This window comes from Ascaphus truei, chromosome 1 (genome assembly GCF_040206685.1).
Source record: "Ascaphus truei isolate aAscTru1 chromosome 1, aAscTru1.hap1, whole genome shotgun sequence".
Classification (NCBI taxonomy): domain Eukaryota; kingdom Metazoa; phylum Chordata; class Amphibia; order Anura; family Ascaphidae; genus Ascaphus; species Ascaphus truei.
The window spans coordinates 222,741,900-222,755,391 of NC_134483.1; the positions used below are offsets into that span (position 1 = coordinate 222,741,900).

The following is a 13,492-nucleotide window of genomic DNA, read 5'->3' on the forward strand; positions in this document are numbered from 1 at the left end:
TTACAAACACTATTGGAGAAAAATATCTTCAAAAAGCTCAATTACGTTTTACATGATAAATTAAAATTACACTAATTCACAGAGTTTAGAGTGCATTATGGTACATTAACTGGAATAAAAACGTTTATGTTTTTTCTTCAGAAAGGGGATACAATGCACATTCATATTCATATTTCTACTTACCTATGCATGTCAAAATTAATCATTTTCAATGCATTATATACACTTTCTTAAAATTGCTAAACATACAGCATAAAAAATATTTCAGAATTAAATAATGTTAAAGAATGAATCACTGTAGCACTTTAAAACTTGAAGATCCTTGTAATTTTTGCTCTGTATGACATTATAAAGAGCATTTACAGCATGATAAGAAGGGATATCATGGGGTTGTTTTGTGCCATGTCATGAAAATACACTTTACCTGCTCAAGATTGTGTGCTGTCTCCTGATTTTGTAGAAACATACACGGTATCGTTATCTTACAATTTTTTATGGGACCTGCACCTACCTACATGTTTCTGCTAATGGAGTTCTGACTGACTTATATATATATATATATAAAAAATATATATATATTAAAAATATATAGTGATTGCTACCTTTACAGCCGTAGTAGCTAGCTTTTAATAATACCCAAGTATACAAGATTCTCATTTCAAACCGCTATCACCATTAAACAATTGTAACATTCATATTTCTCGGTACTTTATAGCTATATAAAACAAAATATTATTTGTTATCTCTGCCTTAATATTGTTTAAAAAAGTCACTCATCAACATAATCAATATTTAATTTAATCTCCAAACAATTATACCAAATGATACATTTTATTGCCTTTATCGCTTTAAGGTAGTTTAAGAAAAAAAAATTCATCTCATGGAAAAGACAACTTGGCTATTATGAAGTCAAACAAAGGATTTAATTTCAAAAGTGCCTTATTCATTTTTTTTGTTGCAGTTCTAACATTGTAATAACAATCCTTAACAATAACAAATAACATCAATACTAAAAAAAATTGGTAGTGATGAATTTAAAGCTTACCTTACCAGTTGTAACTTTCATAGGTCCAGTTCTTCGATATCATCCATTTCCAAGACAGATGAATTTGTAAGATAATACTCAAGAAATAGTGTCCTGGGAGCTAGTGCTCTAGTTTGCAATGTCGATGGATTGCAATCTCATCTGACATTATTGTGTTTTATGTAATTTTCAGTTCAAAGGCTCCTTTATGTTGTAGGAATAAAAAGAGCAGAAAACTCAAATTGAGATAACATCCTTTGACATGTAAGGGTGAAAAAAAATACAAAAAGTTCTAAGCAGGGTGAAAAAAAAAAGAAATAACAATTTCATATTGGGACTACCGAGTTCAGGGCATTTTTAACTAACGAGGCTTCAATAGATATTAAATAATGCTTTGCCAGTTTAAGCAACTGCAAGTGCTTACAGAAGAGATGTCAAGCTTACAAAAGAGATACATCTGACAGAAAGGCGGCTTGTTCAAAGGTAGGGCAGGCTATACAAATCTGAGTGACTTAAAGCCATGACTACCACATTGCTTTTGTGTTCCTTCTTTCATATTGTACCGCATATAAAGGTGATGGCTACTTATATTAAAAAAAAAGCCCATTATTAAATCCTTTTTAACACCCCTAACCCACATGTTATACTTTGGCAGCTTTTATGTTGTATGAACCTATTTTATATGTGTTTATTTTTCTGTTAAAGAAAATGTTTTGAGTGGAGAAGGCTATTAAACCTATTTAAGGTAATACTATTATTATTTCTTAACTTCTCATTTGCTTTCAGCCACGCTTTAAGCAGGCCCAAAACATTCCAATGATTCTAACATGAGCTGCTGTTATTGCAATTTACTTTTCCAATTACACATTTATTTCCCTATTTATTTTTGATAGTATGATGTTGCATGTCTTCTGTTTTTATTAGTTCCAAAAGGTTCATACAATCTTGAATTGAACGTAACCCCAGTAATAAATTCCCGCCCAAGTGCGACCGTGATCGCGGCTTAGCACATCACGGCCCAGCACAAAGGATTAATGCAGCGGGGGTCTCTGCATCTGAATGGAACTCCCACTGTGTTAATCCTACCAGGCCGCTACCAGTCTGGGAGAGTTGTTCAGAGAGAGCAGAAAGAAGCTGTTCCTCTCTCTGTGTCTCCCAGCACAGTCTTTAAAATAAAAAAATGATTTGTAGTAATTTAACTGTATGTAATAAAAATAACATAGAAGCGGAGCTTAATTACCTTAGTGGCTAACCACTAAGGTAATGAAGGGGTTAACCCTCCCACTACACACACACCCCCTCCCAGGCCTAACCACCAATCCCAGAGCAACTACCCCGTTCACCCACACCATCTACCCCCAACACAACACACAGGAATGAGCAATAGCTCTATTAGCCAAATATTGCTAATAGTGCTTTTGCCCATTCAAATATACTATATGATAAAATACAAATTACAGAAATCATTGTTTTTCTTACCACTGCCCTGCGAGGAAAAAAGCTCTCCTCCTCACTAGCACCAGCATCCCAGAAAGGATGCCTAATCATTAAAACATGAGTAACCCCTTAATTAACTTAGCAGTAGCAGCCGCTAAGGTAATTAAGGGGTTAAGGGGTTAACCCCTTTTGCTGCCCACCCGGAAGGCCCAATAACCCACCTTGGGGCAACTACACCCTTCATCCAACCCCTTTAAACACCACCTAACCCATCCCCCCCACCACCACCACCACAACCACAACCACCACTGCACACAGGAATGGGCAAAAGTCCTATCAGCCAAATATTGCTAATAGCGCTTTTGCCCATTCAAATATACAGGACTGCACATTACAATAAAATAAAATACAAATTACAATACAATCAAAACAAACACTAGCTATTTAATCCATTGATTGTCACCCTGGTTATCTATGCCATCAACGGAGGGCACAGATAGCCACTTTGGCAATCAATGGACACCCTACTGACTTCTCTACCAAACTTGATAGAATCACATGGTAAATCCACCAATCCGATTGATAAATGTACCATTTGACGCCTTTACTTTTTTGGGCTATGTGACATCACCTTAAAGGGAGGGAAGCCTATTGTACCTGATTGAATAGCTTCCCTCCCTGTAAGGTGATGTCACATCACCCAAAAAATGGGAAGCTTGAAGAGAACACCGATGACAAAGTCCTTGAATACTGTGCACATATCCAGTGTCTCTAATTATGCTCTTTAATTCAGCATGCTTTAGTCGTTCGAGGAGGACTTTTTCAAAGCAGTTTTTCCATAATATGCTCAGCTTCATCAACCCCATGGAGGACTTCTTGCTTAAGCTCTTTTTTCCATCTTGCCAACTCTTTTTTTTTTTTTTCACGCGTCGTATGATCTTTTCTTTCCTGTCACAAGGGTGACTGTGACAAGAAAAAAAAGTAAGAACATGCTTTAAAATGTTAGAGTCCAATGAGGTCTTAAAGTGAAGGTATATCTTTAAAAAAACATACAGTGTATAGTCTAGAACAGACTAAAAAAACAATATTAATGTGATAAATAATATATATGCATTGTGATACCATCAGGTATCTCTAGGTGCTGGAACAGTGCAGTAAGTGTACTTTCCAGCTCACAGAGAGTTAATCCCCTTAGAGAATGGCTAATGCAGCTGCTGCCTAATTAATCAGAATGGACTCCTTGAGTGAACAAGGAAGTGTTTAAGGCAAACACAGAGAGCTGAAATGCTGCAATGCTGCAATGCTGCAATGCTGAGAGTCACAGAGATTGACACTGCTGTTCCCAGAGAGGGGGACAGAGCAGCGTCCTCCCAGCAGCGGAAGCTGGCACAGACCTCCCAGGCCCGCTGGTTGCAGAGCCTGCTGGGACTGCCTGGGTTTGAATCCCAGAGGGAAGAAGGAAAGGATGACAGACCGTGCTGGAACGGGGATGTCCTGTTCTTGACCATGGACATACAGAGGAGAGTTTCTTTGGACTCACGTGGGGCCAAGTTCTCCTAAGAAGGAAAGGCCACAAGGCTGCTGTAAGAGGACATGTGCAGAGGTACGCAATGGAGACTGTTTTAAGGTGAAATAAAAATAAGGCTTTATTGTGCCTGTCGCTTTAAACACAGCAAACGTGAAAATCAGCAAACAAAATCTGCTCCACTTTGGAATATATATACACTTGTAGTCCACCTCTCTTTAACTGCGTGGTTAGCCCAGTGATTCAACAGCCCACATCATAGAGACATTTATATATATATGTATATAGACATAGATAACAGTCTTATAAGAAAAGTCTTTTCTGTCTCTTGTAGTTGTAGGGGAAGGCTTATCTGTTCTCCTGGTGTCCACACCCTTGTGCGATAAGGCAAAGTCAGGATCCAGGTTTAGAAGTACAGTATTGTCCCCTGTGTCTTGTTGGCAGCGTGCAGTCTGTTTTGGCAGGCTCAAGACGGCTGTGTTCCCTCTGTCAGTCTCACCTGTGAGACTCAGGAAACTCTCCTCTGTCTGTTTCCTGGTTCAGCTCACGTGTGGGCTTAGGAAGAATCTCTCTTCCTGTCTCAGAGGCAGGCTTTTTCTGACACCTGTAATCAGCCAGGTCGTGTTGGTTAATTGTCTACCAGCAGTTAACCACTACACTGCTGGATTAGAGGCACATTTTTGAGCAAGGATAAGTCCCCTGTTACAGCCGCGCAGAAGCGGGGCGTCTGCTCAAAACCTGGACTTACAGATAAGCAAACCCCTATATTGCTGTGTACAAAGACTGTGGGGGCTATGCACTAAGCTCAATGGCTTTGCATTCTGATTTTGCAAAAAAGCAGGTTCGTTAAAAAGTGAAACCGGGGACGCGATTCACTAAGGCCTTGAGCCCATTTTTCAACGTACCTGCTCAAAATAGCTCAGAACATCCACAGCGTACGTGATGCTTTTTTACACCCTGCTAGCATTCTTAACCTTCACGTACGCTAGCTGATAGAAAAAAAAGCCACATGTAACATTTGCATGGAGATTTGCCATCTCCATGCAAGGCTGTTACAGGCGATCGTACGCTACATAAATACATTTTAATAATAGTGTACATGAGCAGGGGGTCTCAGGACCTGAACTGCATTGGTTTCAGGTCCGAGGACCTCCTACTTCAGGAGATATACAGTAGGCCCCGTTATGGGGTGCCGGTATCCCCTGCACTTTAAAGCTCCCGCGTCACGTGACCGGGACATTTAAATTCTGCAGGGGATACCGGCACCCCATAAAGGGGCCTATATCTCCTGAAGTAGGGGGTCCCCGAGGCTGAAACCAATGCAGTTCAGCTCAGGAGACCTCCTGCACATCTACACTAGTATTAACACACACATAACAATTAACAATAATTCATTACAGTAGCGGCTATCCGCAATGGTAATGAAGCTGCATTCATGTATATTTCAATAATAGTGTGCGGGAGCAGGGGGTCCCCTGAGCTGAACCGCATTGATTTCTGCCTCAGAGACCCCCTGCTTCCCGAGTTACTGGCCCCGGTATGGGGCATCGGGTGCCAGTGTCGCCGCTATCTTTATAGCGTCCAAGACGCGACGTGGGCTCTATAAAGTTGGCGGCGACACTGGCACCGATGCCCCAAACCGGGGCCTGTAACTCGGGAAGCAGGGGGTCTCTGAGGCAGAAATCAATACGGTTTAGCTCAGGGGACCCCCTGCTCCCACACACTATTATTAAAATTTACATTAATGCAGCTTCATTACCTTAGCGGCTATCCGCTAAGGCAATGAAGGGGTTAAGGTACATTAGCATGTTTATTGGGGACAATTGTCCCCAATAAACATAGCAATATACAACACACATCCCCCCCGTCCTCTAACACATACAGTACTGTAATGGGCAAAAAAACTATTATCCACATACTGTATGGATAATAATGCATTTGCCCATTTTAAATACATATCAATTACAATAAATACAGTCAATATATATTACACTTACCTTTTACAGGCACCCACGATGAAGGCTGTCTTCATCCTCATCTTCATCCTGCCCATGCCCCCTCCGATGCTGCAAAACACACACAAGAATAAAAACATCCAATGTAATGTCCCCTAACCCCTTATTCACCATAGCGGTTATTAACCGCTACAGTCATGAAGGGGTTAACCCACCCTCACCCACCACTCGGGAGGTCTACATATCCTCCCCCACGAACCCCCCACCCCATGAGGCCTAACCACCCTCACCCTCTACCCAGCCGGGAGGCCTACCCACATACCCTTGGGGCCAATACCCCCTCCCCCACCCCCAGTACCCACAATCAAAACAATATACTGCCCCACAATAAACATCATTCTATTTATTAAAAACATAACCCACCCCCTGTGCCCCCTCCCCATAAATACATGATTTATTCTTTTACATACATGGTTCATACCCCAGGCCCACGTGAGTCCCCGGTGGGCCTGACGGGTCATCTCACAGACCTACAGGTTACCAGCAACATGTTTCACACAGGTTCTGGAGGCCTGTTGGTGGGTCCCGCCAGGCGCCATGGCCCACAAGGTGGTCTCCGCGGGTCACCGTGGGCCACAATTGGGTCCCCACGATAGGCCCGTGGATGTTTGGGAGCCCCGGGTCAGACTCACAGGTGTCTGAGGGGCATCGGGTGGTTCCCATGGGGGTCTGGGGACCCACGGGTGGTCCCTATGGGTCCACGGTGCCCCCACAGATGTGTGGCAACTGGTTATTCCCCGCAGGTGTCCCCCTTGAACCACTCAGCCTGGTACCCGTGAGAATCCAGAGGATACCTCAGGTGGTCTCCAGAGGTCTCTCGCAGACCAAAGGAACCAAAAATGTATGTAAAAAAATAAACCAGACCTATACATTCAATACATCAACCCCCCCCCCCCACAACACATACAGTACAATAATGTGCCAAATAACTATTATCCAGATATGGATAATAAATTATTTGCCCATTATTAAACACATTAACTAGCATAATCCTATACTATATTAGTGAAAGCACTGTATGCCTGTCTGGATGTCCGGTGTCCCTAGGGGAAATCTCATTGGTCCCTTGGGTCGCCCGCCCCCGCACACCTCTCATTGGCCTGAGGCAGAGTGACGGGCCACACACACACACACACACACACACACACACACACACACACACACACACACACACACACACACACACACACACACACACACACACACACACACACACACACACACACACACACACACACACACACACAGAGTAGGGGGTTGTTACATACATTAGCTTGGGGCGCGCCCCCTTGGGGGGGCGCACGATTATGTAGGGGGGGCGCGAGCTGCTTGCAGGGAAACCTGGGGGCGCTCCGTGCTGCTGCTTCTATGTCTGTGTCTTGCAGAGAGGGTGGGGCCAGAAGATCCGTGCTGCTGCTTCTATGTCTGTGTCTTACAGAGGGGGCGGGGCTTCTCTCTGCACACAGACAAGCCCTCCTTCTCTTCCTGTCTGCTTCCCGTTTTCAGCAGCATGGGGGGTTGGGGGATCGGAGCATGTCGCCCCCCCCAGGTGAAATTGTGGACTGATTAAGTGTGTGTGTGTGTGTGTTGGTTGTGATGGTGGTGGTGGTGGTGGTGGTGGGGGGGGAGTGATTGAGTGTGTGTGTGGAGGGATTGAGTGTGTGTGTGGGGGGTGGGGGGAATTGAGTGTGTGTGTGTGTGTGTGTGTGTGTGTGTGTGTGTGTGTGTGTGTGTGTGTGTGTGTGTGTGTGTGTGTGTGTGTGTGTGTGTGTGTGTGTGTGTGTGTGTGTGTGTGTGTGTGCGTGTGTGTGTGTGTGTGTGTGTGGTGTGTGTGTATGGGGGGATTGTGTGTGGGGGGGATTGTGTGTGTGTGTGTGTGGGGATTGAGTGTGGGGATTGAGTGATTGTGGGTGGGGGGTGGGGATTGTGTGGGGGGGGATTGTGTGTGTGTGTGTGGGGGGATTGTGTGTGTGTGTGGGGGGGGATTGTGTGTGTGTGGGAGGGGGGATTGTGTGTGTGTGTGTGTGGTCGGGATTGAGTCCCCCCCTCCCTGCCCTTTGCCCCCCCCTCCCTGCCCTTTGCCCCCCCCCTCCCTGCCCTTTGCCCCCCCTGCCCTTTGCCCCCCCCTCCCTGCCCTTTGCCCCCCCTCCCTGCCCTTTGCCCCCCCCTTCCACTCCATGCCCCTTCCCCTTCCATGCCCGGGCAACGCCGGGTATATCAGCTAGTAACATAAATAAAGTTCTACTGACCTCATCAATAAGAAGCCCCCATCGCCAGCAAAATCCTTGTCCTCCATTGCCAACAAAATACATAGCCAATACATTGCAATTACATTCAGATATCAATTAACCCCTTAATCACCTTATCGGATAATAACCGCAAAGGTAATTAAGGGGTTAAGCCACCCTGGCCCGATACCCACCCTTCACCCATTCATTTGTACAGTGGCTTCATCATGCAACTATATATATACACATATATATAAATATATATATATATATATATATATATATATATATATATATATATATATATATATATATATATATATATATATACAGTGGTTGACAAATCACCAAAAAATCTACTCGCCACACAATAAAATCTACTCGCCACCTAGTACCAAATGTGTGCTGCTTGGGCCAATATTTACTCGCCCGGGGGTTAAATCCACTCGCCCGGGGCGAGCAAATGTATAGGTTTGTCGAACACTGTATATATATATATATAGAGAGAGAGAGAGAGACTGTATATATATATATATATAACAAAGAAAAAGGGGACACTGCTGCACTAGCTGGAACAACAAAATAAAAATTATGATAATTGCACAGTGGTAGTATATACACACGAAGGAGTACACCAATATCTAAAAATGTGATGCTAAAAGTGAAACATAATTAAACATACAACACAAACAAGTGGGAGGGAAGGGGAGGGTGGATGTGGGAAAAGGGTGGTGAAGGGGATAAGGAAAAAAGCCCCAAGAGATAGGTGAGTGGATAAAAATAAAAATAAAAATAAAAGTGTCTTTAAACAGCTGCTGGGTGTCGCTGCCAGTCTTCAGGATAAACCACCTTCCTCTCAATCTGCAGAACGAAAAGAAAACAGCGCGGCTCCCATAGCGTAATATTGTAATTTAATAATTAAAATGTCGTGCAAGTAAATCACGGACACTTACAATGTGCAAATAAAATAAAGACATGAATATAGAGTCTTTCGTAATCACCCGGTGGAGCCTCTGTGGAGAAATGATAAGTTGGTGTCCAGCACACTCCTGCCGTGGACGCCAGGTGGGTGCGCGCGCACCTGATCTCACCCTGGTAATAGATCTCGCGAGAGTGTGTGTCCTCCAATGTAACAGGATGCTGACACAACAGTCAGACTTCCTGCATCAACCGTGATGTAAAACAAAGTACTGGCTCCAAAAGCGATCGAGTTACTAGTAAACTCGAAATGTTCTCAAATGATGAATAATAAATCAATAAGTCCAATACTAGCTCCTTCCCTACGCGTTTTGTCGCGATATGCGACTTCCTCAGGGGGAGAGCTATACTAACAGAGATGCCATATATAGATGCCAGTGCAAGTGGAGCACATTGAAACACCTGAATGTTAATTAATGATTAAAACCATTAACTCTTGAAGGGCTGGAAAAGGGGGGGAGTTGAAACATAAGGCAACAATGGGTAATTACATAACACATGATAAAAATGTTTAACAAAAATAAAAATGAATATATATACATATATAACCTTACATATCATCTGTATATACGCAAAAAAAACGATGTCTGTGATGATACTAGTACTAAGCACAAATGAAACATAATAAAAATGTATTAATGTACAATATACAATAATAAACATGCTATAGTACTAATAATGAAATGAATATAATAAAAGAAAATATAAAAATATGTATGAAAAATGAAAAAAAAAAAATAATAATAAATGAAAAATGAATAGAAATAAGAATAAAAACTTGAATATAAATAAAAAGAGAAATAGTATTATAAAAATGAAAACAATAACCAATATAATATAATATATATGTAAAAGTAAATACTTCATTTCCCAATAATAATAAACACAGGCATAAATTGGAATGGTGTCATTAAGTTGATATATATACACCTAAAGATGATGCAGTCATTAGACGAGAAAAGGGGCTATGAAACACTAGACCAGTGTACTGGTATCTATGTGTTCATTAAACCCTTTCGGTGACAAAGTATCCTGCGTATAGATCCAAAAGGTCTCTCGCAAACATAGCCTCTTTAATCTATCACCCCCAATATGGGACACTAGTATATGTTCAACACACCTACAGCAGCGGCAGCTCTTATTCGAGCAAATGCCGCTGGCTGAATGAGGCTGGGAAGCGGGTAGCCGCGGCGCGTGGCGGCGCACTGTGACGTCACGGTCACAAGCGCGCCCGGCTTCCCCGTCTTCCCCGGCTTCCCCAGGCTTCCCCGACACCCCTGGAGTTCAAATCTAGGTAAGCGGGGGTGCGGGGAAGCAGAGGGGCAGAGTAGAAGCCGGGTTCGGGGTGTCTTTGGGGGGGTAATTGCGCGCGATGTGGAGGGGGGGTGCGTGGGGGAAACGCGGCGGCGCGCGTTTCTGACTGGCGGCAGCTGGGGTAGATCCCGGCATGCCGCCGGCATTTACTAGAATAAAAGATGTCGCTACTGTAATAGTTAGAGATGCCGGATCTTTGTTATGACAGATTGAATAATGTCTAGAGAGACTGTGGGCCAGATTTCCATTAATAATATTATGTCTATGCTCTAGAAACCTGGTACTCATACTGTAGGTCGAATCGTTCTCCCTATGTACTGTAGACCACAAGAGCACGAGAGGAGGTATACTACATAGGTGGAGAGACAGTTTATCCTACCCTTGACCTCATGCCCTCTCTTGTTAGAGAAAGAACATAATTTCTCACCGGCAATAAGATGTTTACATGTAAGACATCTAGTACGTCCACATGAACGATTGCCGGAGAGACGGTCAGAGGAGACTGAATCTCCACCGGTAGTTATTCTCAAACTGTCTCTCCACCTATGTAGTATACCTCCTCTCGTGCTCTTGTGGTCTACAGTACATAGGGAGAACGATTCGACCTATGAGTACCAGGTTTCTAGAGCATAGACATAATATTATAAATGGAAATCTGGCCCACAGTCTTTCTAGACATTATTCAATTTGTCATAACAAAGATCTGGCATCTCTAACTATTAGGGGTGTTGAACATATACCAGTGTCCCATATTGGGGGTGATAGATTCAAGAGGCTATGTTTGCGATATACCTTTTGGATCTATACGCTGGATACTTTGTCACTGAAAGGGTTTAATGAACACATAGATACCAGTACACTGGTCTAGTGTTTCATAGCCCCTTTTCTCGTCTAATGACTGCATCATCTATAGGTGTATATATCAACTTAATGACACCATTCCAATTTATGCCTGTGTTTATTATTATTGGGAAATGAAGTATTTACTTTTACATATATATTATATTATATTGGTTATTGTTTTCATTTTTATAATACTATTTCCCTTTTTATTTATATTCAAGTTTTTATTCTTATTTCTATTCATTTTTCATTTATTATTTTTTATTTTTATTTTCATTTTTCATACATTTTTCATACATATTTTTATATTTTTATGTTTATTATTGTATATTGTACATTAATAAATTTGTATTATGTTTCATTTGTGCTTAGTAGTATCATCACAGACATAATTTTTATTGCGTATATACAGATGATATGTAAGGTTATATATGTATATATATTCATTTTTATTTTTGTTAAACATTTTTATCATGTGTTATGTAATTACCCATTGTTGCCTTATGTTTCAACTCCCCCCTTTTCCAGCCCTTCAAGAGTTAATGGTTTTAATCATTAATTAACATTCAGGTGTTTCAATGTGCTTCATTTTCACTGGCATCTATATATGGCATCTCTGTTAGTTTACTTGCACGACATTTTAATTATTAAATTACAATATTACGTTATGGGAGCCGCGCTGTTTTCTTTTCGTTCTGCTATATATATATATATATATATATATATATATATATATATATATATATATATATATATATATACATACATACACACATGATGAACCAATATACAAATAAATGTAGAAGGGTTATCAAAAACATGCTCTACTACAAATACCACTTCTCCATACAGACACAGTACAATAAAATCATATTTCCTAAAAAAATCCAATCTCATCTTCCAATCTAAGCCTTAAATGCCAATCAAAATATTGCATTTACATTGTATACATGATGCATACAATCTATGCACCATGTACACTCTGCAAATGAATGTTAACAATAACATATTCCAAACAAAATACCAATACATCCAAACAAGTATACTATTTAAACCAATCAAGTAACCATAAATCAATTAGCATTCATTAATCAAATCACTAAACAATTTAAAATTCATCCATAACAATTAAACAATTAACTATTCCAATCGTTAAACAGAACAAGTTACCATCAGACAAAAAATAAGTACCAAAAAGAATACAATATACAAAAGCAAGCCTCACATTACATTACACACACATTTATGCATAGCAGCATAGCCAAATTCCTTTTTAACACAGCAATACAAGCATTTCCTACCAAACCATTTCTTACCCTGTATGTATATATTAATCTAGACATACATACATACATACAGTGGCAAGAAATGATCTAAAAAAAAATAAAAAATAAAACACATTAAAAAAACAAACAAAAATTGAACAAGTTACAGTAAATAAAATACATTTCTTTTGTTCACTTACCATTTCTTGACCCACTCACCGACTCCCATTGAACAGCTTACTCTCGAACCAATCCACGCACAGGAACCCATAAAATAATAAACCATAAAATAATAAACCAAAACAATCCAGGGGTCTTCTATTTGTAATCCATCTTCATCTGTATTCTTCTTTCTTGTATCTTCCGCTCTCTTCCGGGGTCTTCTTCTCTTCTTCAGCCACACCCTGGTCTTCTTTCTTCTGTAGGCCTCACGGGGTGGGGGGGTTAGTGGGGGAGAGTATGTAGGCCTTCCGAGTGGTGGGTGAGGGTGGGCTAACCCCTTAATGACTGTAGCGGTTAATAACCGCTATGGTGATTAAGGGGTTAGGGGACATTACATTGGATGTTTTTATTCTTGTGTGTGTTTTGCAGCATCGGAGGGGGCATGGGCAGGATGAAGATGAGTATGAAGACGGCCTTCATCGTGGGTGCCTGTTAAAGGTAAGTGTAATATATATTGACTGTATTTATTGTAATTTATATGTATTTAAAATGGGCAAATGCATTATTATCCATATGTGGATAATAGTAATTTTGCCCTTTACTGTATTGTATGTGTTAGGGGGGTGTATTTAGTTATAAAGATTGTTTATTATTTTTAGAGGCGCAACATTGGTACCGCAGGCCTGCGGGTACCCCGGGAC

The 13,492-nt window shown here is 41.3% G+C and overlaps 1 long non-coding RNA gene across 1 annotated transcript in view; it reads right to left on the bottom strand.

Moving 5' to 3' along the window:
• The window catches only part of LOC142470473 (uncharacterized), a 243,092-nt gene that overhangs the window by 114,727 nt on the left and 114,873 nt on the right, over window positions 1-13,492 (bottom strand). Inside the window, exon 3 of the long non-coding RNA XR_012789270.1 lies at window positions 1,046-1,228. This is a non-coding gene — a long non-coding RNA (uncharacterized LOC142470473). The remainder of the gene's footprint in view (window positions 1-1,045; window positions 1,229-13,492) is intronic.